The sequence below is a fragment of the Leucoraja erinacea genome, chromosome 13 (genome assembly GCF_028641065.1).
Source record: "Leucoraja erinacea ecotype New England chromosome 13, Leri_hhj_1, whole genome shotgun sequence".
Lineage (NCBI taxonomy): Eukaryota > Metazoa > Chordata > Chondrichthyes > Rajiformes > Rajidae > Leucoraja > Leucoraja erinaceus.
In genome coordinates this window covers 2,330,172-2,354,238 of record NC_073389.1, presented here as the reverse complement: position 1 = coordinate 2,354,238, position 24,067 = coordinate 2,330,172, and the positions used below count along the sequence as shown (strand labels likewise).

The following is a 24,067-nucleotide window of genomic DNA, read 5'->3' as shown; positions in this document are numbered from 1 at the left end:
CAGATGCTGGTTTACACCGAAAATAGACCCAAAATACTGGAGTAACTCAGCGGGGCAGGTAGCATCTCTCGAGGGAGGGAATATTCGGGTGACGTTTTGTCCAGCTGCCAGGTCTGAGGTCCACGTGGGCTACTTCTCCCTCCAGTTAAACTAAAGTGACATGAAATTAAAATAAATAAGAAGTGAGAAAACTTGAGACTAGTTCTGGTATTGGTAATTTTGAGGAATACTTTGCCCACCATGTCTTTTAAACGAGGCAATCAGACCCACCTCGACCACTTCCCCTGGCAGCCTTGCCCCTAAAGAGGAAATATCAGTGCAGAGGATAGTACAATAAAATAAAATAAAATACTGCACAATAAAATGTGACGAGAGATCGATCATTTGTTCCTGTCTAAAATTGATCAGAAGATCCTTATTAGCTTAAAAATGAACTCAGGAGACGCGATTGATTTTTTTTTTTGCTTTCTTGGAAATCTTATAAAAATTAGGACATAAATATCCTCTTAGGGTAACTTTCCCAGTGCTTCACCGTCAAATGGAGGTGTAAAACAGAATGCGATGAATGACTATGAAGAAGGGCAGCATCTGTGAAGAAAAGGAATAGTTCTCGACCCTTCTTCAGAACACACGCTCACTCAAACCCACATTTAATAAAATTACTAGACCAGGTGCGGACCCGTTGGGCCCCGTCCCCCAAGGTAATATTCCACCACTCACCCATAGCCCACAACTTCGCAGGCGCGGCCGGCAAGTGGGAGCGCGACTGCGACGTTTTTAAAGTTCAAAATGGCAATAACGTAAAATATAAGATCAATGTGAACGCATCTCACTCTCCCTCTTCAGTCCCCTATTCCCATCCTCCATTATCCTCCCTCTCCCCACCCTCCACCAACCCTCCTCTGCTTCCTCCCCTCCTCCATTACCTCGCCATCCCTCTTCCTACCCCTATCCTCCTGTATTCCCCCTCATCCCCAGTACTCTCTCCTCTTCACCTTCCCCTTTCTTTCTCCTCCCCTCCCCCCCTCTCTACCCGCTATCTCACTGCTCCCCCAGTCCACACCTCCTCCCTATCCCACTCCCCCACTATCCCTCCTCACCTCCCCCACTCCCCCCTCCTCCCCTCTATCCCCCAGCCTTCCCCACTCTCCCTCCTCACCTCCCCCACTTTCCCCTCCTTCTACCCTCCCCTTCTCCCTCTATCCACCTGCTCCACCACTCCTCACCATCCCACCCCCCACAATGAAAACCGCAATGTTTATAAAAAAATTGAAATATGCAATGAAAACCGTGTTTTTTCTTTAACCTAACCTAAACACAATGTTAGCTGCTGTTAATGAAAACGGAAGAATTTGATTAAAACTGAGTCTTTTTTTCAATTGTGATTTTTTAATGTGAATGAGATTTGGGATTCCATTGTGACGTCGAAAGCGGCTGACGGGCAGGACAAGTGGAAAAGTGGTTGGAAAAGTGTTTTTTGTAAAGTTTAATATGTGAATAACTTGTAAAATATAACGGCAATCTGAACGAAACTTGTTTCATTTACATCCCAGGACAATCGTGAGGAAGGTGAGCTGAAAATTGTAGCACTATCTTGTACCGTTTTGGCAGGGGTTTTTGGGATCTCATGCGCACGCAGCACACAAACAAACAAACAAGGTGAGGACCCGTTGGGTCCCTGTCACATGGGAAGAGGCCTGGACCCCCAATACAACCCGTTCCCCAACGCAATATTGCACCACTAACCGGTAGTTCCCACGGGAGGCGTGGTCCCAAAACTCAACCCGTTGCCGAACGTAAGATTCCAGCACTCCCCTGCCTCACCCAGCACCAGATAAAAACATTCAAATTGCATTATCCCTGCCTGCCAATTGCAATTGCAATTGACCCTCCCCCTCCTGTTGAAGCACCTGCTGCCAGGATTGCAAGTGCACTTCTCCAATTGCAATACCAATTCACCCTCCCCTTCCAGTCCTGCCAGGAGCTGGAGTAAGTGTTGTATGATGGCAATATTGTTGCAAATGTCGGGTGGAGGACTGTGATATCCCATTCAGGTGAAAAGTTGTTGGAAGTACAGAGTGTTCCTGTATTGCAACTTTGTAAGGATTTTAACGGTAAAATGTTAAAATTGGCTTTTTTAAACTTGAAATATCAATAACGTGAAATGTAACATCAAATGTGATGCAACTTGATACAAACGACCACGGGAAAAAGCTGAGTAAGATTCTGCAAACATTTTTGCACAACCATGGATCATTTTGGCATAGCTCCTGAGATCAGTAGCTGGGCATTCTCCTCCGCTGGGATCAGATTCTCCGTTTTCTGTTTGGCGACAACTCCACGCCGGGCCGGGATGGGCCGCTTCCTGGTCCCTCCGAAAATTGTGTCTAGTTGGAGACCTCAGCCGGCCATCCAGAGCGTCCCTCAGCTCCAGTAAAGATGCGATGTCGCAGGAAGGGGCGGACCGTCCCGCGGAGTCACAGGAGAAAAGACCAATCCACGCTGCTCCAACTGGCAGGAGCGTAGATCGATCTGCGCACGTGTGATTTTTAATCCGTGCTAACTTTTACATAGATCACTGATCGTAACGAAACCTGGTGCAATCGCAGCAGAAGAAAACGGTGAGTAAACTGGCGAAAAATCCTAGCGCTATCGCGTACCGTTTTTGCGCAAATAGAATGACCGCGCTTACCGGAAGATAACCAGATCAGAGTTTTAGTTATGTACTGAACTAAGTGGGACCCATTGGGTCCCAGTCACACAGGATACCTGGTCCCCCCAACACAACCCATTACCCAACGTAATATTGCACCACTCACCTGTTCCCCCAACGCAACCCTTCCCCCAAAGTGGAGGGGAGGGTGTGGGGGATAGGGAACCTTCAAAACCTTCATAGCTTTTGTACTATTTCACCGATCGGAACAAAACCTATTTGACTTGCAGCAGAGTAGAATGATGAATAAGGTAGAAAAAAATCTTAGCGCTATGCGGGATCGTTTTTTGCGCAAATTTAATTACAACGCAGACAGGAGTAGTCAAGATGAGAGTTTTAGAGATAGATAGACAGACAGACAGACAGACAAACCAGACCAACTGGGACCCGTTGGGTCCCTGTCACACGGGAGGCCTGCTCCCCCAATGCAACCCATTCCCCAATGCAATATTGCACCACTAACCCATAGCCCCCACGGTAGGCGTGGTCCCCCAATTTATATAGATAGATAGATAGATACAGTAGATAGATAGATATAGATATAGACTAGACCAAGTGCAGACCCCTTGGGTCTGCTCCCCCAATGGTGTGATCCCCCAACCCAATATTCCACCATGCACCCGTCTCCTCCAACGGAACTGAACCCATTCCCAAATGTAAGATTGCAGCACTCCCCTGCCTCCCTCAGCAGTGGATTTAAAAAAAATTCCAATTGCACCTACCCTGCCTGCTGCAGCAGTTCCAATTGCAATACCAATTGGCCCTCCCCCTCCTGTTGAAGCACTTGCTGTGATATCCCATTGAGGTGAAAAGTTCAGAGTGTTCCTGTCTTGCAACCTTGTTTTGAAGTGTGTTGGAAGCTGATAGGAAGGAGCAGCCGTCCATGTAAATGGATTCATTCCGATTGGACATCTGCGAATATTGGGCATTGGAACGAATCAAAAGGCAGATAGGCAGCCAGACGGCGGATGGCAGGCGGCAGCCACACAGTTTTAATATATAACTAGACCAAGTGCAGACCCGTTGGGTCTGCTCCCCCAATGGTGTGATTCCCCAACCCAATATTCCGCCATGCACCCATCTCCTCCATTGGAACTGAGCCCGTTCCCAAATGTAAGATTGCAGCCCTCCCCTGCCTGCTGCAGCAGTGAAAAGTTCAGTGTTCCTCTCTTGCAACTTTGTTTCGAAGTGTGTTGGAAGCTGACATGTAAATGGAGAAGCCTGTTTATTTTTGAAATACTTGGGGGTGGGTGGGTGGGGGGGGGTGAAGGATTTGATTGAAAGCATGTACTTCAACACGACGAAATGAAATGAGGAGCGGATACTTAGAAAGAAAAGCGAAATCTCTACCGAAATGGAAAATATCTCGGAGATTGAGCGTCTGGATTGGGCGTGGCAATGAATCAAAGGAAGAAATGCAGCCGGACGGCAGGCGGACTGATTTGAGTTTTATATATATATAGATAGATAGATAGATAGATAGATAGATGGCTGTCTGAGGAGGCTGTTATCGGGCAGGTTGGACACATGGGGACCAAGGTACACAAAGCCCTCACACAAACTAATCCACACTTTGGGCAGTCGATACCATTCCAGGATGTCTGCGTGAAATGTCTGACTGTTTACCAAGTGTTGCACAAACTGACAGTAACTATGGAATCTTCCCAGGCAAACACATCGTGATGGAGGAACTCAGCGGGTCATGCTGCATCTGTGGAGGGAATGGACAGGCGACATTTTGTGTCAGGACCCTTACACGGACTCTTACCAATACAAGAACTAGTCTCCAGTTTTCTTGCTTCTTATTTATTTTAATTTCCCGCCACATTAGTTTAACTGGAGGGAGAAGTAGCCCAAGTGGACCTCAGCCCTGGCAGCTGGACAAAACGTCACCCATTCCTTCTCTCCAGAGATGCTACCTGCCCCGCTGAGTTACTTCAGTATTTTGGGTCTATCTTTGGTGTAAACCAGAATCTGCAGTCCCTACCCACACACCTTCTTCAAGCTGATCGGAGTCTGCGTGAAATGTACTGGGGGGGGGGTGTTACACAAACTGGGGGGGGGGGGGGGGGGGGGGGGGGTGACTCTAAACGTTTTCCAGCTTCTTCCCCTCACTATTTCAATCAGTCTGTGGTGGGTTCCTAACCAAACCATCGCCTGTCCAATCCATTCCCTCGCTGCCTGACTCGCTGAGTTCCTCCAGTACTTTGTGTTTTGCTAAGGATGCCAGTGTTTTGTACATCAATAGGTTTGACAAGTTGGTTTTATACCTTCAAGCCAAACTTGATGTAACCTGTGATTATGTTGCAATGTTTGTAATCTATCATTAATTTTTTGAGCATCAGTAATAATTTGTTTTTTGGCTTAGAGCAGTGGTTCCCAACGTGGGCGTACGCCCCACAGGGGGGCAATTTCATTTTGAAGGGGGGCAATTGAGCGCGACTGAGGAGGTCTGGGTCCAAATTTTCGATTTTGATTTTTTTGGATTTTCCATCAGGTAAACATATGTAGTTTAAAATGATGAGTCAGTTAAAACTTTATTCAATATAAAAGGAGCGATGGCATGGCTTTGTGATGAGACAGAAACTAAATACCCAAATTCAACCAGCTTTGCAAGAAAACTGTTGTTACCGTTCCCATCTTCATATTTAGCTGAATGTGGCTTTAGTGCTGTAAATGATTTGCTACTGAAGAAAAGAAATCGACTGGATATCACTAAACGAGGAGATTTGAGACTGAAGCTGACTAAATTAGTGCCTAATATAAAATCTCTTTGCAGCAGGCATGAAGCACAAGGGTCTCACTAACTTTATTCTAATTATCTTGAGGTGAGCTCAAATGGTATTTTGCATTTGATAGGTACCTTTACTTTATTGTACAGTAATTAAAATGATCAAAGTATTACAGAAAAAGCTTCCATTCAAATTAGTTTGTGTTGTATAACATTTCAGTTCTCTATTATATGTTTTGAAACATATATTTCATTTTTCTTTTTCATGGATGCCATGTTCTTTTGAAGCTTGTTTAAACCAAGGTATTGGCGTTTTAAGCTTCTTCAGCTGAAACGGAGTTCACTTTTTAAATGATAAAAATTATATATCACCACATGGGGGGGCATCAGAATTTTAGAGGTGATTAGGTGGGGCATGGCCAAAAAAAGGTTGGGAACCACTGGCTTAGAGACTTTGTAATATCATGAACAATAGGAAACTAAACTAAACACAAAGAGGCAACACCCAGGTGATGATAGAAGGTAACAACAAAGATAAATGTAATTGGGGACATTCAATAGAGAATAGACAATAGGTGCAGGAGTAGGCCATTCGACCCTTCGAGCCAGCACCGCCATTCAATGTGATCATGGCTGATCATCCCCAATCAGTACCCCGTTCCTGCCTTCTCCCCATATCCCCTGACTCCACTATCTTCAAGAGCTCTATCTAGCTCTCTCTTGATAGCATCCAGAGAACTGGCCTCCGCCACCCTCTGAGGCAGAGAATTCCACAGACTCACAACTCTCTGTGAGAAAAAGTGTTTCCTCGTCTCCGTTCTAAATGGCTTACCCTTCATTCTTAAACTGTGGCCCCTGGTTCTGACCTCCCCAACATCAGTAACATGTTTCCTGCCTCTAGCGTGTCCAGACCCTTGACAATCTTATATGTTTCAATAAGATCCCCTCACATCCTTCTAAACTCCAGAGTGTACAAGCCCAGCTGCTCCATTCTCTCAGCATATGACAGTCCCGCCATCCCGGGAATTAACCTTGTAAATCTACGCTGCACTCCCTCAATAGCAAGAATGTCTTTCCTCAAATTAGGGGACTAAAACTGCACACAATACTCCAGATGTGGTCTCACTAGGGCTCTGTACAACTGCAGAATTCCTTTGCTCCTATACTCAACTCCTCTTGTTATGAAGGCCAACATGCCATTCGCTTTCTTCACTGCCTGCTGTACCTGCATGCTTACTTTCATAGACTGATGAACAAGGACTCCCAGATCCCATTATACTTCCCCTTTTCCAAACTTGACGCCATTTAGATAGTAATCTGCCTTCCTGTTTTAGCTACCAAGGTGGATAATCTCACAGTTATCCAACTGAATCTGCCATGCATCTGCCCACTCCCCCAACCTGTCCAAGTCACCCTGCATTCTCATAGCATCCTCCTCACAGTTCACACTGCCACCCAGCTTTGTGTCATCTGCAAATTTGCTAATGTTACTTTGAATCCCTTCATCCAGATCATTGAAGTATATTGTAAATAGCTGCGGTCCCAGCACCGAGCCTTGCGTTAACCCACTAGTCACTGCCTGCCAATCTGAAAGGGACCCGTTAATCCCTACTCTTTATTTCCTGTCTGCCAACCAATTTTCTATCCATGTCAGCACTCTACCCCCAATACCATGTGCCCTAATTTGCCCACTAATCTCCTATGTGGGACTTTATCAATTGCTTTCTGAAAGTCCAGGTACACTACATCCACTGGCTCTCCCTTATCCATTTTCTTAGTTACATCCTCAAAAAATTCCAGAAGATTAGTCAAGCATGTTTTCCCCTTCGTAAATCCATGCTGACTCGGACCAATCCTGTTACTGCTATCCAAATGTGCGGATATTTCATCTTGTATAATTGACTCCAGCATCTTCCCCACCACCGGTCAGGCTAACTGGTCTATAATTCCCTGTTTTCTCTCTCTCGCCTTTCTTAAAAAGTGGAATAACATTAGCTACCATCCAATCCACAGGAACTGATCCCGAGTCTATAGAACATTGGAAAATTCATCACCAATGCATCCGCAATTTCTAGAGCCACTACCTTAAGTACCTTGGGATGCAGACCTTCAGGCCTTGAGATTTATCAGCCTTCAATCCCATCAGCCTACCCAACATCATTTCCTGCCTAATGTGGATTTCCTTCAGTTTCTCTGCCACCCATATCCTCTGGCCACTACTATATCAGGAAGATTGTTTGTGTCCTCCATAGTGAAGACGGATACAAAGTACCTGTTCAACTCATCTGCTATTTCCTTGTTCCCCATAATAAATTCACCTTTTTCGGTCTTTAAGGATCCAACTTTAGTCTTAACTAATTTTTTCTTCTTCACATACCTAAAGAAGCTTTTACTCTCCTGCTTCATATTCTTGGCTAGCTTACCTTCGTACCTCATCTCTTCTCCCCGTATTGTCTTTTTAGTTATCTTCTGTTGCTCTTTAAACATTACCCAATCCTCTTGCTTCCCGTTCCTCTTTGCCACGTTGTACTTCTTCTCTTTTATTTTTATACTGTCCCTGACGTCCCTTGTCAGCCACGGCAGCCCCTTACTCCCCTTGGAACCTTTCTTCCTCTTTGGAATGAACTGATCCTGCATCTTCTGTATTATTCCTAGAAATACCTGCCATTGTTGTTCCACTGTCATCCCTGCTAGTGTATCTTTCCAGTCAACTTTGGCCAGCTCTTCCTTCATGGCCCCATAGTCCCCTTTATTCAACTGTAACACTGACACCTCCGATCTACCCTTCTCCCTCTTCAATTAAACCTGACCATATTATGGTCACTACCTCCTAATGGCTCCTTAACCTCAATTTCCTTTATCAAATCCGGTTCATACATAACACTAAATCCAGAATTGCCTTCTCCCTGATAGGCCCCAATACAAGCTGCTCTAAGAATCCATCATGAAGGCACTCTACAAAGTCCCTTTCTTGGGGTCCAGTACCAACCTGATTTTCCCAGTCTACCTGCATGTTGAAATCTCCCACAACCACAGCATTACCTTTGCTACATGCTAGTTTGAACTCCTGATTCAACTTGCACCCTATATCCAGGCTACTGCTTGAGGACCTGTAGATGCCCCATTAGAGTCTTTTTACCCTTGCAATTCAGACTAGTGGGAGAACTGGGAAGGGGGAGGGGATGGAGAGAGCGAGAAAGCAAGGGCTATCTGAACTTAGAGAAGTCAATGTTCATACCACTGGGGGTGTAAGCTGCCCAAGTGAAATATGAGGTGCTGTTTCTCTAATTTGTGCTGGGCATCACTCTGACAATGGATTAGGCCCAGGGCAGAAAGGCCAGTGTGGGAATGGGAGGGGGAGTTAAAGTGGTCAGCAACCAGTGTGCACCGTGTGCAATTCTGGTCGCCCACCTATGGAAAGGTGGCCATTCAGTTGTAAAGGGTGCAGAAGCGATTCACCAGGATGTTCCCTGGGCTTGCACGCTTGAGTTACAGGGAGAGGTTGGATAGGCTGAGACTTCATTTTTTGAGCGTAGGAGGCTGAGGGGTGACATTATGGAGGTGTACAAGATCATGAGGAGCACGGATAAAGTGAACGTTCCCAGTCCCTTTCCCAGGGTAGAGGATTCTAAAACTAGAGGGCACAGGCTTAAGGTGAGAGGGGAGAGATTGAAGAAGGACCTCAGGAGCAACTATTTTCACTCAGAGGATAGTCCATATCAGGAACGAGCTGCCAGAGGAAGCTATACATGCAATATAGAATAGACAATAGACAATAAATGCAGGAGTAGGCCATTCGGTCCTTTGAGCCAGCACCGCCATTCAATGTGATCATGGCTGATCATCCACAGTCAGTACCCCATTCCTGCCTTCTCCCCATATCCCCTGACTCCACTATCTTTAAGAGACCTCTCTCTTGAAAGTATCCAGAGAACTTGCCTCCACCGCCCTCTGAGGCAGAGAATTCTACAGACTCACAACTCTCTGTGTGAAAAAGTGTTTCCTCATCTCTGTTCTAAATGGCTTACCCCTTATTCTTAAACTGTGGCCCCTGGTTCTGGACTCCCCCAACATCGGGAACATGTTTCCTGCCTCTAGCGTGTCCAAACCCTTAATAATCTTATATGTTTCAAAAAGATACGCTCTCACCCTTCTCAGCTCCAGAGTACACAATCCCAGCCACTCCAACCAAGCAGATACAAAAAGACATTTGGACAGATGTAGGGATAGGAAGACTATTGGCCCTGTCCCACTGTACGAGTTCATTCAAGAGCTCTCCCGAGTTTAAAAAAAAATCAAACTTGTGGTAAGCATGGAGAATGTACGTAACGGGCACGTCGGAGCTCGGGACTTCTCTTAGTGGCTTGTAACGCTGACGGCAGGTACTCGGAAAACGCGGTAAGCTCGGGAAGACTCGTGAAGATTTTTAAACATGTTGAAAAATGTCCACGGGAGCCCCGAGTACCGACGAGCGTCCATTACCATAAATCTCCGAGTTCAAATCAGGGCGAACTCGGGAGAACTCTTTGAATGAACTCGTACAGTGGGACAGGGCTTTTAGGAACAAATGCAGGCAAATGGGACTAGCCCAGTGTGCCAACCAAGTTGGGCTGAAGGGCATGTTTCTGCAGTGTACAGCTCTATGACAATAAGCAGAGGTAAGGCACAGATCACCCTTTGATCATATTGAGGACAGGAAATAGTTTTTCTTCTCTCTCCTGGTCGGGGTTTCACAAATCCTGAGAAATCAGAACAGATATTACAAGTTCACGATTAACAAACCTTAAATCACACAGAAACAGCCAGAATCTTTTGCACCGATCTTTCTTTTGTAGAGAGATACAGTGCAGATGGTGACCCTTCAGCCCCTCGAGTCTTCACTGCCCATCATCATCCCGTTACACTAATCCTATATTAATATCATTTTTATCAGCTGACATTAGATTTAGCTCTTCGTCTTGTATTGGTAATTGGTCATTTTGAGCAGAGTGTAGCTTCTTGGATCTGCAGGCATGTACTGAGGGTGCACATGGCCTTGAGTTTACACGAGTGGGAAAAGGCTAGAGAGGTTGGCCAAACGCACCCAAAGGATTGGAGCTTAGATGGGCCTCCTTGGTCGGCATGGACTGGTTGGGCCGAAGGGCCAGTTTCTGTGCTGTGTGACTGCACAGAGTCTTTTACCCAGAGTCAGAGAATCAAGAACCAGAGGTCTGAGGTTGAAAGTATGAGGGGAAAATTTCAATATGAACCTGAGGGGTGCTCAGAACACGCTGCCAGATGAGGTAGTTGAGGCAGATACTATAACAACATTTAAAAGATGCTTGGACAGGTACATGGATAGGAAAACATCGCAGGGCTATGGGCCAAAAGGTGGGACATCTTGGCAGTAATGGGCTAGTTGGGCAGAAGGGTCTGTTTCTGTGCTCTGTCACTCTGACTCTGAGATTATGGATTGGTGGGGTGCGGGGGAAGGGTGGGGTGTGGTAGAGGTGAGGGGTGTGGAGAGGGGTGGGGGGGAAGGAGTCTAGTTTGGAATCTTCTGTCCAGGGGATAAGTCTGTGTTCGTTTGTTTGTACATTTATTCACGGCAGCCAGACAACAGTCGCTTGTCTTTTTCTTTTTGATTTCAGTTTTAATTTCAAGTTATTGTGCAACATGAGTGTTGTGACGATCGACAGGCCAATTTCCCTCCGGGGATGAATACAGTTTTAACGATCGTATGGTAGAGGTTCTCCAGGCCTCCTTGACACCTACAGTGTGAGCTGTAGGGAGAGGTTGAGTAGGCTGGGACTCTATTCCATGGAGCGCAGGTGTACAAAATCATGAGAGGAATAGATCGGGTAGATGCACAGGAATCCGAGGGGTAACTTTTTCACACAGCGGGTGGTGGGTGTATGGAACAAGCTGCCAGAGGAGGTGGTTGAGGCTGGGACTATCCCATCGTTTAAGAAACAGTTGGACAAGAACATGGATAGGACAGGTTTGGAGGAATATGGACCAAGTGCAGGTAGGTGGGATTAGTGTAGCTGGGACATTGTTGGCCGGTGTGGGCGAGTTGGGCCGAAGGGCCTGTTTCCACACACTGGATCACTCTGTGACTCTGACTATAATAATAAACTTCATTACGGACTCAAGGTCCAGACAAGGGGCAACATTACATTAAAAATGCATTGCATATCAAATATCATAAATATATATAAAATCATGGTATATCACATAAAAACATCATAATTTATATTTAACAAAAACCCACAATACTTAAGTTAAAAATCCAGATTAAAAGATGATCAATGTCCTACAACGAGACAATGGTACCAGTGTCTCCACAGCTGGGATTCGTAGCGTGTAGTGCTAAACCTTATGTTTGTCAAGGCCACACACAATAAGCACATTTTTACAGTCATTTATCCTGCAAATTAATTTATACATGAGGTGTCTTAGGATAGCTTCTAAAGTACTGACTCCTGCAGCCACAAGCATATTACTGGCACTAGGTTGCCTTAGCAGTGTTCTCATGGCATCGTTATATGCCACCTTTAGTCTCTGCATACTTGTCTTTAAATAGTTCGACCGCAGGTGCACAATGTAGAGTGGTGTGCAGTATGCTCTAAATAGCGACATCTTCACCACATCTGCACACACACCAAATTTACGCAAGAGAATATTCGCCTGTACGTACAGCATGCGTCGTTGCCTATAAATATCCTCATCATCTGTCATTTGTTCTGTAATAATATGCCCTAGATACTTTATCTTATTACAGACACTAAGATTATTGTCAGACAATTTAAAAACAGGATATTTTAGGCATTTATCCTCTTTGGTTCTACAGACCATAACAGCACTCTTACTAGCATTATATTTAATGTCATGTTCCACACCATACACAGAACATATAGTAAGGAGCTGCTGGAGACCAGCGCTAGATGGACTAAAGACCACAAGATCATCTGCATACATAATATGGTTCACTAAAATATTCCCAAACACGCACCCAGCGTTACAGGCTTTCAATTGTTTAGACAGATCATCAATATTAAAAAGGACTGGGGACAAAATCCCCCCGTGTCTAACACCATTGCTAACCCCAAATGGGGCTGAGACCCTATTGCCCCATTTTATTTGCATAGTCTAGTGGGCATACCAGTAGGCCAGAATTCTAACAATGTATTCAGGCACCCCTCTTTGACTCATTTTACCAAACAGCTTTCTGTGATTAACACGGTCAAAGGCTTTGGAAGCATCAATAAAGCACATAAGGATTGAAGGGTTTTTGCCTCTATATTTGTTTACAATCTCCTTTAGGGCATATATGCATAAGTCAGTGCCATGTTTAACTATGATCTTCTTCAAGCTGAAGATGGACGCAAAATGCTAGAGGAACTCAGCAGGTCAGAGCTCTCGTCTCAGCAATTTGTGCTTGTTTAAGGCTCCAGCTACTGCAGTTCTTTGTGTCTCCATTTCACTGCTGCACTGCGAAATCTCAACGTGTGCCTGCTTTGAAATTCTTCAAATCACTCTGATGGGAGTTCTCTGAGACCCCCTCTCATTGCTCCCCTTTCTTTAGAATCTGAAGAAAGGTCCTGACCTGAAATGGCACCTGTCCATTTCCCTCCACAGATGCTGCCAGACTCACTGAGTTCCTCCAGCACTTTGTGTTTTGTCAGTGTTCAGTGCTGCCCTGTGCAGTCCCCAGGGTCATTGGGTGGGGATGTACTCAGCGGGCCAGGCAGCATCCCTGGAGACAAATAGACGGGTGACATCTTGGGTCAGGACCCCTTCTTCTGGGGATTGAATAATAATGGTTGCCACAAAACAGACTATACTGGAGCCAGCCAGCATCTCAGGCAGTTCAAGTGGAGAGAGGAACAGTTACAGTTTCACACTGTATTGACGTATTTCTAAATCAGCAGGTTTAAATGTGGTTGGTTCCATCAAAATAGTATGAACCAGGGGTGGGGAATCTTGTTATGCCTTGTTATACGTCCGGTAGGTGGCGCGACTCTGGTCAGCAGCGGCCTCTGCAGCCTGTCCGCGTTTTTATTATTTTTTGTCTGTGTTTTAATGTAGTTTTTGTTATTTTATGTTGGGGTGTGTATGTGGGGGGGGGGCACATAAGGGGTGGGAGGGGGGGGGAAACTTTTGAATCTCTCCCTGCACTGGAGACCCGACCTTTTCTCGTCGGTCTCAGTTGTCGTTGGGGCCGCAACGAGGAGCGGCCTCCAACAGGAAGAAGCCGGGGACTCTGGTGCTACGACTCACCGTCGCCGTCGCGGAGCTGGCCGAGACCGGAGCGGGTGGAGCGGTGGAGGAGCGCTGCTGCTGCTGCTGCTGCGGCCCGACCTCCGGAGATTAGGAGGCTGCTACTGCGGGTCTGCGGACGGCGGCACCGGGAGCCCGCGGATCCCTGGAGGGAGACCGCTTTTCGGGGCTCCTGCAACGGCGACTTCTCCCGCCCGAGTTGCGGGGTCGAAGAGCTCCTGGAGCGGGGCCTAACACCATTGCCCCGCGCGGCTTAGAATGGCCGCGGGACTCTGCGAGCGCACACCGGGGTCTTTAACATCAAGACCCGGTGTGCGACCTCGCACCACCCGGCATGGCTTTAATGGCCGCGGGACAATCGCCATCGCCAGCCGGGGGCTTTGACTTTGACTCTGACATCGGGGGGGGAGAGTGCAGTGGAGAGATAAGTTTTTTTGGCCTTCCATCACAGCTATGTGATGGATGTTTATGTAAAATGTAATTATGTTGTGTCTGGGGTCTTTTTGTGTGTAATGTATGGCTGCAGAAACGGCATTTCATTTGGACCTCCAGGGGTCCAAATGACAATTAAATAGACTATTGACTATTGACTAATATGCTTGGCGAATGCCACCTGGTTAGCTGTAATCGAATAAGGCCACATCCCAGAAACTTCAATTAATATACTTCAAAATGTACATTATTTTGTTAAAATAGCCCTCATGACTTACTAATGTTTTAATTGTGGCCGTTATAAATCATTTATTTATAAAAATAATAAAAGACGAACAAAAACATATGAATAAAAATAAAAGGATTTGTTCTACAAAGTTTGGATTCATTCAAAAGGCCGCACTTAATGGCCTAGAAGGCCACATGCAGACTTAAACCAGTTGCTTCATTCATCTTAGTCATAGCATCATAGATTCATACAGCACAGAAATAGGCCCTTCGGCCAAATTTCTCTGTGCCGACCAAGATGCCCTATCCACACTAATCCCACCTGCTCACATTTAGCCCATATCCCTGCAGTCATTTCGCACCCATGTACCCGTATCTTGCAGGTTGACATCTTGTTAAACCATGCCATTGAGTGTCAAGCCAAGCCATGTTTATCGTGAAACCGAGTCTTGACATGCTACGTTTCGAGGGTAAAATCTGAACCTTTCAGCATTCATTAAACATCCTCAAAATAAAACAATTGTTTCATCCTGATCCAAAACAGCACCTATCCATGCCTGACCCTGCTGAGTTGCTCCAGCACTTTGTGTCTTTTTCTGTAAACCACCACCTGCAGTTCCTTATTTCTACCTTCAGCTTCATTCATCTTGTAGATTAACATCTTATGTGCAATTGCCTAGTCAAATTAGTTACGACAGATTTATTGTGAAGGTGAGTTTTTGCCAAGTGCCCAAGTGCAGGGAGGGAGGTGCAATTTGTGCAGCATCTGAAGTTGTTATGCTATCTATAACTTTGCTGGTGGCACCACTGCTGTTGCCAAGTCAAGGGTGGCGATGAGTCAGCCTACAGGAGCGAAAGAACACCTGGCTTGGATGTGCCACAACAACGTCAACAAGGCCAAGGGACTGAGCGCTGGCTTCAGGAGACAATAGACAATAGGTGCAGGAGTAGGCCATTCAGCATATCACGGCTCATCTGTCCTGAGCCCAGCACACGGATGTCATCAGGAAATTAGACAACTTTCTTAGACGTTTAAAGAGATTCGATATCAATGCTGATCTTGCCCACGTCAACCATCTATCATCCCATACACTAGCACTATCCTACACACTAGGGACAATTTTTACAATTTACCAACGCCAATTCACCTACACACATGCATGTCTTTAGAGTGTGGGAGGAAACCGGAGCACCCGGAGAAAACCTACGCGGTCACAGGGAGAACTTCAAACTCGATACAGGCAGCACTCATAATCAGCACCTCTACCGCTGCACCACTGTGCTGTCCTATTTTTTCCAATAACTGGAACAAATTTCTACAGATGTACTGGTAGAAGGTATCCTGACTGGTTGCGCCACGGCCCGGTACAACAGTTCTAACATACGGGAACGCAAGAGGCAGCAGAGAGTGATGGGCTCAGTTTGGTGCATCACAGGCTCACATCGCCCCATCATCAATGGCATTTACATGAGATGCTATGTCAAGGAGAGGCATCGGTCATCAAGGATCCCCACCATCTGGGCCGTGCCCTCTTCCCACCGCTACCGTCGAGCAAGAGATACAGAAGCCTGAAGTCCCACACAACCAGGGTCAGGAACAGATACTTTCCTACATCCATCAGGTTCTTGTACCGACCTGAACAACCCTAATCCTACCTCGGTAACGGAACACTACGGACCACCTCTTGCACCCCCATGCACTTGTTTCTTTCTCCTGGTTTAACTTCATGCCTTCTATATTCTGTTGGGCTGAAGCAAAGCAAGATTTTCATTGTCCTATCTGGGACACATGACAATAAACTCTCTTGAATCTTGAATCCATATTTTACATTTATCTGTTTAACTCCATTTGCCATTTCCTGGCCCACTTTGCCCGGAGATCTCAATGCTGTTGTAGGCTTGGATAACCTCCTTCACTGTCCACTAGTCGCTCTCTATCATTGTCATGTTTTTGTGGAGCATTCTTACTGTTTCATTGATAATGGGCAATATATTTTCCCATTGAGGAATTCCCATTCCCATCCTTAAGGTTCCCTCTCTTCCATTGAAATGTCCAGCTAAATACCTTCATGTAGTACAGCAACCAGTCGGACATGGTCCATATTCCTCCAAGCTGCAGCTTTACAAGTCCATAAAGGCAATAATACACGGATACATACATAATAAACAATAATACACTAAATCAATGATTGTAATACTAGGTAATGACACGAGGTGAAGGTTATAACAGTAAAAGTTGCATCATTATTTGGAAATAATTTAAATTTTGCAATAGTTAAAAAAACATAATTTCACACTAAATGTGTTGAAAGTTATTTCAAGTTGTGGAAATATGCACAAAGGATGTTTTGGGTAATCAATTTATGTTATAAAAAAACGATTGGCCTTGCTAGTTGTGGTATAAAATAACTTCAAACTGTAAAACATCAGCATTAATAAAACATGGAATTTGTGTTCTGACCCTGTAACGATTCACTTTCTGGTCAAGTATATTGAAAGAGTCATGGTTGCATTTTAAAAGTTGCGATTGGAAAAGATGAATTGATTGTGATTTTGCAGCATAAAGGTCTATTTTTTAACTTTCTGCCTGAGCATTTATTCGTGTTCCCACTCATTTATTGAAACAGCTTAGTATTCCTTTCCTTTCCATTCTAATCAGCATAGGCAGATAACCGCCACTGGTATTTTCACAATGGAGAGAAGATCTCAAAATGTACTTTGAGACACCAAGTGAGAATCCATTTAATGACAATCTTCATTCTATGTGTTCAACTGCTTAAATTAATATTCATATTATAAGGTTTAAAAAGAAAACACCCATCATTGTTCTTCTCAGGTCCGTTCATTTTAGACTTCCAAGCACTTTGTTTTTCAAAACTGTTATTATTTTTTAAATACTTTACAATTTCTTGCATTTATATCTTTTGAAGTTTGTGTTATGGTCAGGACTTTCACATGAAGTGAAACAGTATCTTGGATAATCCCTTCCTTTTTATTCATTTAATTGAAACACCATTTTTAAGATTGTTCGTTGCGCTCTCGTCTTAAATTCTGTAATTACTGCTAAGATCGTGAAAGTGTTATCATGATAGTTATTCAGTTGACTTTGAAACCCAGTTGGTTCGTAATGAGAATATTCTCCATGGAAAGAAAGCTAGAAATAAGCAAATGGGATTAAAATGGGTTCTTACCTTTGGTCAGTTATTCATACAATGACAATGGGAAAACGTGCAGAATTGATTTCTCGTGAAGCCATCCTTGCAGAAACATTTTAATAACCTTCAGATAACTGGCAATATTTCATTAACACAGATGTAGTGCATGTTCCTGAAATGGCGACCACCATTTCTCATTTTGCACTGGAGGAGACTAGGACTGAACGATATTTCCTTTGGGGTTAACTTTGTGCTTTGCACATTAATGTACTGCACGCTAGGCTCCAGGAAAGGTCAAAGCGGTATAATCTCAGTTAATCATTGATCTGATCGTTCAACTGGTCGAGAAGTTGGTGAACCTTCTGCTTCCAAAGAAGAGAGGAAAATTGTCAGGAAATTGTTGGAAAGCATCAGAGATAAGATAATTAAGCCACAATGTAGACATTCCAAACAAACTTTATGATATAAAAAATCTTGTTTGGATGTAATAATGTAAGGGTACTTAGATATACTGCTCTGCATCCCTTCATTCTAATCGCCACTAATTAACAAGTTATTTTAAGTACAAGAATTCTAACTTTGACCTGCACATGAAACTGAAGGCCAGCCTATAGTTTGTCAGCTAACTCTCCCTCTGCCAATGATCTTTTGCAACCTTCTTCACCAGATCCAATAGGAAAAGTGTTCCTGCAGGCCTCACTTTGCTAGAGAACATCATTGTAATCTTACCCACAAAATTCCAGGAAATCATACATACAGTCGTAAAAATCTAACAGCAGTTCATGGCTGTTTTGAATGTAGCCCAGTCCATCGCACAGACCAGACTCCCCAACATTGACTCCATCTACACTTCTCGCTGTCTCTCAAAAGCAGCCAACATAATCAAAGACTTGTCCCACCCTGGTCATTCCTTCTTTGTCCCCGCTCCTGTCCAGCAGAAGCTTTAGACGTTTGAAAGTGCACACATTACCAGATTAAGGAACTGCTTCTTCCCCTCTGTTATCGAGCTTCAGAACGGTCCTTCCTAAAGCTGCGGTACTGTCCGATTCACGTCTACCCCATTGCGGACATTGGACTTTGTCTGTGGAACCGATGCGCTCCAATGCCGAGAACTATAATCTGCACTCTTTAGTTTAGTTTAGTTTAGTGTCACATTTACTAAGGTACAGTGAAACGTTTTTGGTAATACTAACCAGCCAACGGGAAGACAACACATGATTACAATCAAGCCGTCCACAGACGTACAGATACAGGATAAAGGAAATGTTTAGTGTAAGATGAGGTCCGGTAAAGTCCAGTTAAATATAGTCTGTGGGTCTCCAATGAGGAGACCCTTTATATTTCTCTTTGCTCTGCCTATTGTACTTGAGTTTGGCTTGACTGTATTTATGTTGAATATTATTTGATGAACGCAGCGGCAGACAAGCGGGCGCGCAGAAAGGAGCGCAGCAACTTCAACAAACCAGAGACCCATCTCACAAATGTGACCTTTGCCACAGAGACTGTCACTCCCGCATTGGTCTCTTCAGCCACAAGCAACTCTGCTCCAGCCGAGGTTTGGAGCAAGCAGCCAATAACTAGGATGCATCATCCATGGTCAGTCATGACCGAGGGGAGCCTATGATTATTTGACCTGATTGGATAGCATGCAAAACACAGCTTTTCACTGTACCTCGGTACTCGTGACAGTAATAGACCTAATCCGAGACTTTAAGTCCTATGTCAACGGATTGGTCAAGAGACACAAATGTGTACCCTCATTAGGTTTAACACCCTCAATTTATTGTAAAATATCATTTGAATCCTAAATATTAATATCCATAGAGCAGTACAACAGGGAAACAGACCTTTCAGCCCACCTTGTCAATGCTAGCCTTTGGCATACTGGACTGGTACCATTTGCCTGCATTTGGCCCATGGTTCTTTTTCCAAGACCTTTCTATCCATAAACCTGCCCATGATTGAATTATCAGATGTTGTAATGATAAGGTGTGGAACAACATAAGAGAATAAATATGTACATTGTTTTGGGTCCAAGTGATTTTAAGCAGAACTTGTCCAGTATTAGCTTGCTTGGTCAGTTTAGAGATATAGCGCAGAAACAGGCCCTTCGGCCCACCAGGTCCGTGCCGATACCGGCACATTAACACTATCCTACACCCACTAGGGACAATGTTTACATTTCCCAAGCCAATTAAGCTGCAAACCTTTGTAGTGTGGGAGGAAACCGAGGATCTCGGAGAAAACCCACGCACGTCACGGGGAGAACGTACAAATTCAGTACTGATATTGTCATATGAAGATCCATGAGCTTCCTGTGGAATGGAAACAATTATTTTGGTGATACAGCATGGAAACAGGCCCTTCAGCCCACTGAATCCACATCAACCATCGATCACCTGTTCACACTTGTTCAATGTTATCCCACTTTCTCATCCACTCCCTACACACTAGGGGCAAATTTACAGAGAGCCAATTAACCTACAAACCCGCACGTCTCTAGGATGTGGGAGGAAACCGGAGCACCCGGAGAAAATCCATGCGGCCACAGGGAGAACGTGCAAACTCCACATTGACAACACCCGAGGTCGGGGAAAAGGTACAGAAAAGACTTGCGAGGATGTTGCCAGTTCTCAAGGGCCAGAGCTTTAGGGAGAGGTTGCGCAAGGTAGGACTCTTATTCCTTAGAGCGCAGGAAGTGATCTTACTGACCCGTATAAGATCATGAGGGGAATAGATAGAATAAATGTACAGAGTGTTTTACCCAGGATAGGGGAATCAGAGAACATGTGAGAGTGGAAACATTTAATATGAACCTGAGGGGCAACTTTTTCACTCAGAGGATGGTGAGCATATGGAACGAGATAGTTGAGGCAGGTGCTATAACAACATTTAAAAGTCTCTTGCACAGGTACATGGCTCGGGAAGTATTGGTGGGATATGGGTTAAATGTGGACAAATAGCACTAGTGTAGATGGGGCAACTTGGATGGCATTACAAGGTGGGCCAAAGGGCCTGTTTCTGTGCTGTATGACTTCAATTATATTGAATATTATGCTTTTGTGTATCATTTTTTGGGTTCTTCCAAGAGCTTTGCAGTAGCTAATCTATGTTGATACAATGCGTGTAAAACATGTGTGTTCTGGGGATTTTGATCTTTAACAGAATGCACAAACATATATACATGAGACTGGACGAACTCATAGAACGAGTGCGCAGCTTATTCAAAGGTTGTTCATAGACTGGAATCTTCTTCCAAACATGTACGTAATACATGTACGACACAATCTGTTATGGATGGCAGGTGTCATTGAGGTTTATTATTGTCACATGTGTTGAAGTACAATAAAGAGCAGTGGTAACTCAGCGGGTGCAGCAGCATCTATGGAGCGAAGGAAATAGGCAACGTTTCGTCCCGAAACGTTGCCAATTTCCTTCGCTCCATAGATGCTGCTGCACCCGCTGAGTTTCTCCAGCATTTTTGTGTGCCTTCGATTTTCCAGCATCTGCAGTTCCTTCTTAAACAATAAAAAGCTGTGCTCTGCATGTTATACAGTCAGATCAGACAATACTGTACATAAATGCAATTAAGCCAAACTCCAGTAGATGAGAGAGCAAAGGGGAAGATACAGAGCGTTGAATATAGTGCATTCAGAAAGTATTAAGACCCACTTTTTCTGCATTTTGTTATGTTACAGCCTTATTTTAAAGTGTTTTTTTTTTAAATCATCAATCTACACACAATGCCCCAGAATGAAGAAGCAAATTCAGATGTTTCGAAATTTTTGCAATTAAAAGAATAAATAACTGAAATATCACATTTACATAAGTATTCTGACCCTTTGCTATGACTCTCAAAATTGAGCTTAGGCTCATCCTGTTTCCATTGATTATCCTTCAGATGTTTCTACAACTTGATTGGAGTCCACCTGTGGTAAATTGAATTAATTGGACATGATTTGGAAAGGCACACACCTGTCTATATCAAGTCCCACAGTTGAAAGTGCCTATCAGAGCAAAAACCAAGCCATGAAGACGAAGGAATTGTCCGTAGACCGAGACTGGATTGTGTCGAGACACAGATCTGCGGACCTGAAAATAGCTGTGCATCAACGTTCCCCATCCAACCTGAGAGGATCTGCAGAGAAGAATGGGATAAATTACCCAAATACAGGTGTGCCAAGCTTGTAGTGTCATACCAAAGAAGACTTGAGGCTGTAAACGCTGCCAAAGGTGCCTCAACAAAGTACTAAAAGCACAGGATCCGTCTTTTTGGCCCACAATGAACATGAAGCCAAGTTAAACTAATCTCGTCTTCCTGCACATGGTTCATATCCCTCTGTTCCCTGCATATCCATGTGCTTGGTTAATAGCCTCTTAAATGGCACTATCCTATCTGTATTCACCACCACCCCTGGGAGCATGTTCCAGGTCCCCTGTGTGGGGGAAAAAACAATTTGGCCCACACATCTCCTTTATGCTTTGCCCTTCTCATCCTAAAGCTATGTCTCTTGTATTTGACAATTCTGCCCTGGGAGAAAGATCAGATGTCTACCCCAAGTATCATCCTCCAAAACTCTTGTCGAATAGTGCATAAATGGAAACAATACAAGATACAATATACAAGATAAATTTAATTGTCACGTGTGCCAGATGGCACAGTGAAATGAATTCCCATACAGCCATACAATAAAAATAAACAGGACTCAACACACTATAGAATTTAACACAAAACATCCCAAACAGAAGAATCAAAATTTCCAACTATGTGGGAAGGCACCAAAGTCAGTCTTCTTCCTCCACTGTTCCCCGTGGTCAGGGTCTCCCCAAGCCCTCCGCAGTTGCAGCTACGGGCGGCCCGATGACCAGGACCGCTCGCCGGGATGATACAAGTCCGACTTCGGGGCTGCGGGACGTCCTCAGCGGCGTGGACACCAGAGTCGGCCCCCTCCTACCGGAGTCGGCGGCTTCCAATGTCCGTAGGCCGCGCCGGGTGGAGACTGCTGCTGTAGGCCCTCTACAAGGTGCCCCAGGACTCCACGATGCCGTTCAGCGCCGCCCGCGTTGGAAGCTCTCCGCCCCAGAGCTCCACGATGTTGGAGCAATGGCCCAACGCTCCGGAGGTCCAAACGGCGACCCAGGTAGGCATCGCCCACTCCGCGTTGACTCCAGCGCTGCGCCGTCGCTGTAGCAACCCTGGTCCGGATCCCGGTCCCCGGCAGGAAAGGCCGCTCGGATCCAGCTGGTAGGCCGCGAGGTGAGGGGCGAGGACGCGACTCGGAGAAATAGTCGCGTCCCCGCCAGGAAGAGCCTGGGAAACGGTTTCCCCCTTACCCTGCCCCCCTCCCCCACATAGAAAAGTTAAAGTTTCCCCCTAAAACAGACTTTGGACTAACTAAAAATAATAAAAAAGATAGAAATGACATACGTAGGTAGAGGCTGCTGCCAGTGCCCCTAGTCGAATGTGAGAACAAGCCAGATCTTGCTTAGACCGGGAGGAGATTTTCTATTGAGAGTTAATAAGGATGTTAATCAAGTGTAATTTAAACTGATATTATCTGTGTCGGCATTAATAATTCCTGGATCTGGGACATGGGAACTTAATTCCTGCATTTGCTTGCCTGATCTTGTGGCATGACGCACAAAGTCTAACGCCGTGAAGAAAAGCCTTCACAAACACGTTGGTTTTGCATACAGCCTGTCACTGCTGGCGACTAGCCAACAGCCTCACGAGAAGGTACAGCCCCAAGAACTCAATAACAACTCCAAGGTCAGATGCACTAATTGGCCTTGTCTGCACACGGGTTATGATTGGTGAGAATGAAGGTAAAAGGGGCTTCTGGAATAACCGTGACACGAGGTGTCTGGCTCGGCTAAGTGTCGTTTGTTTTTTGCTTTCTGTCGTGGGATTCAGTAGACCCAGTTGCTATTCGCAACCTTCCACTTACTCATGAAATATATGATGATAAAAATGACAAAGTCGACAAAGTAAAACTCGACGTACCAAGTCTTTTTACAACCAACACGAGAACGTGGTTTTCAATACTAGAAGCTCGATTTCACTCCCTCAATGTCACGAGAATTTGTCGAACCAATCCCAACAGGCAGATCCTGGCAACATCCTGGTAAATCTTCTCTGCACCCTTTTCCTGCTGGACAAAATCCTTCCTATAGCAGGGTGACCAAAGTTGTGGACAATACTCCAAATGGGTCCTCACCAACTTCTGGTACAAATGTAACATAACATCCCAACTTCTGTACTCGGTACCCTGACTGATGAAGGCCAATGTACCAAACGCCAAGCACAATACTCCGAGTGTGGCCTCACCAACTAATATATTAAATGTGTAGGATGGAACTGCAGATGCTGGTTCAAACCGAAGATAGACATAAAAAGCTGGAGGGACTCAGTGGGCCAGGTTGCATCTCTGGAGAGAAGGAATGGGTAACATTGTGGGTCGAGAGGTACTGCCTCTGCCTGATTCTTCACATACCTTTTTACCCATGAGTGCACTCCAGTGCCCCTTGAGCCACACTCTATGGCCC

The 24,067-nt window shown here is 45.0% G+C and overlaps 1 protein-coding gene across 1 annotated transcript in view; it reads right to left on the bottom strand.

Moving 5' to 3' along the window:
* Window positions 1-17,780, bottom strand: part of casr (calcium-sensing receptor) — a 77,701-nt gene extending 59,921 nt beyond the window's left edge. The window contains exon 1 of the mRNA XM_055644272.1: window positions 17,558-17,780. The gene's annotated coding sequence lies outside the window, so the exon portion shown is untranslated. The remainder of the gene's footprint in view (window positions 1-17,557) is intronic.
* Window positions 17,781-24,067: the final 6,287 nt, after the last annotated feature.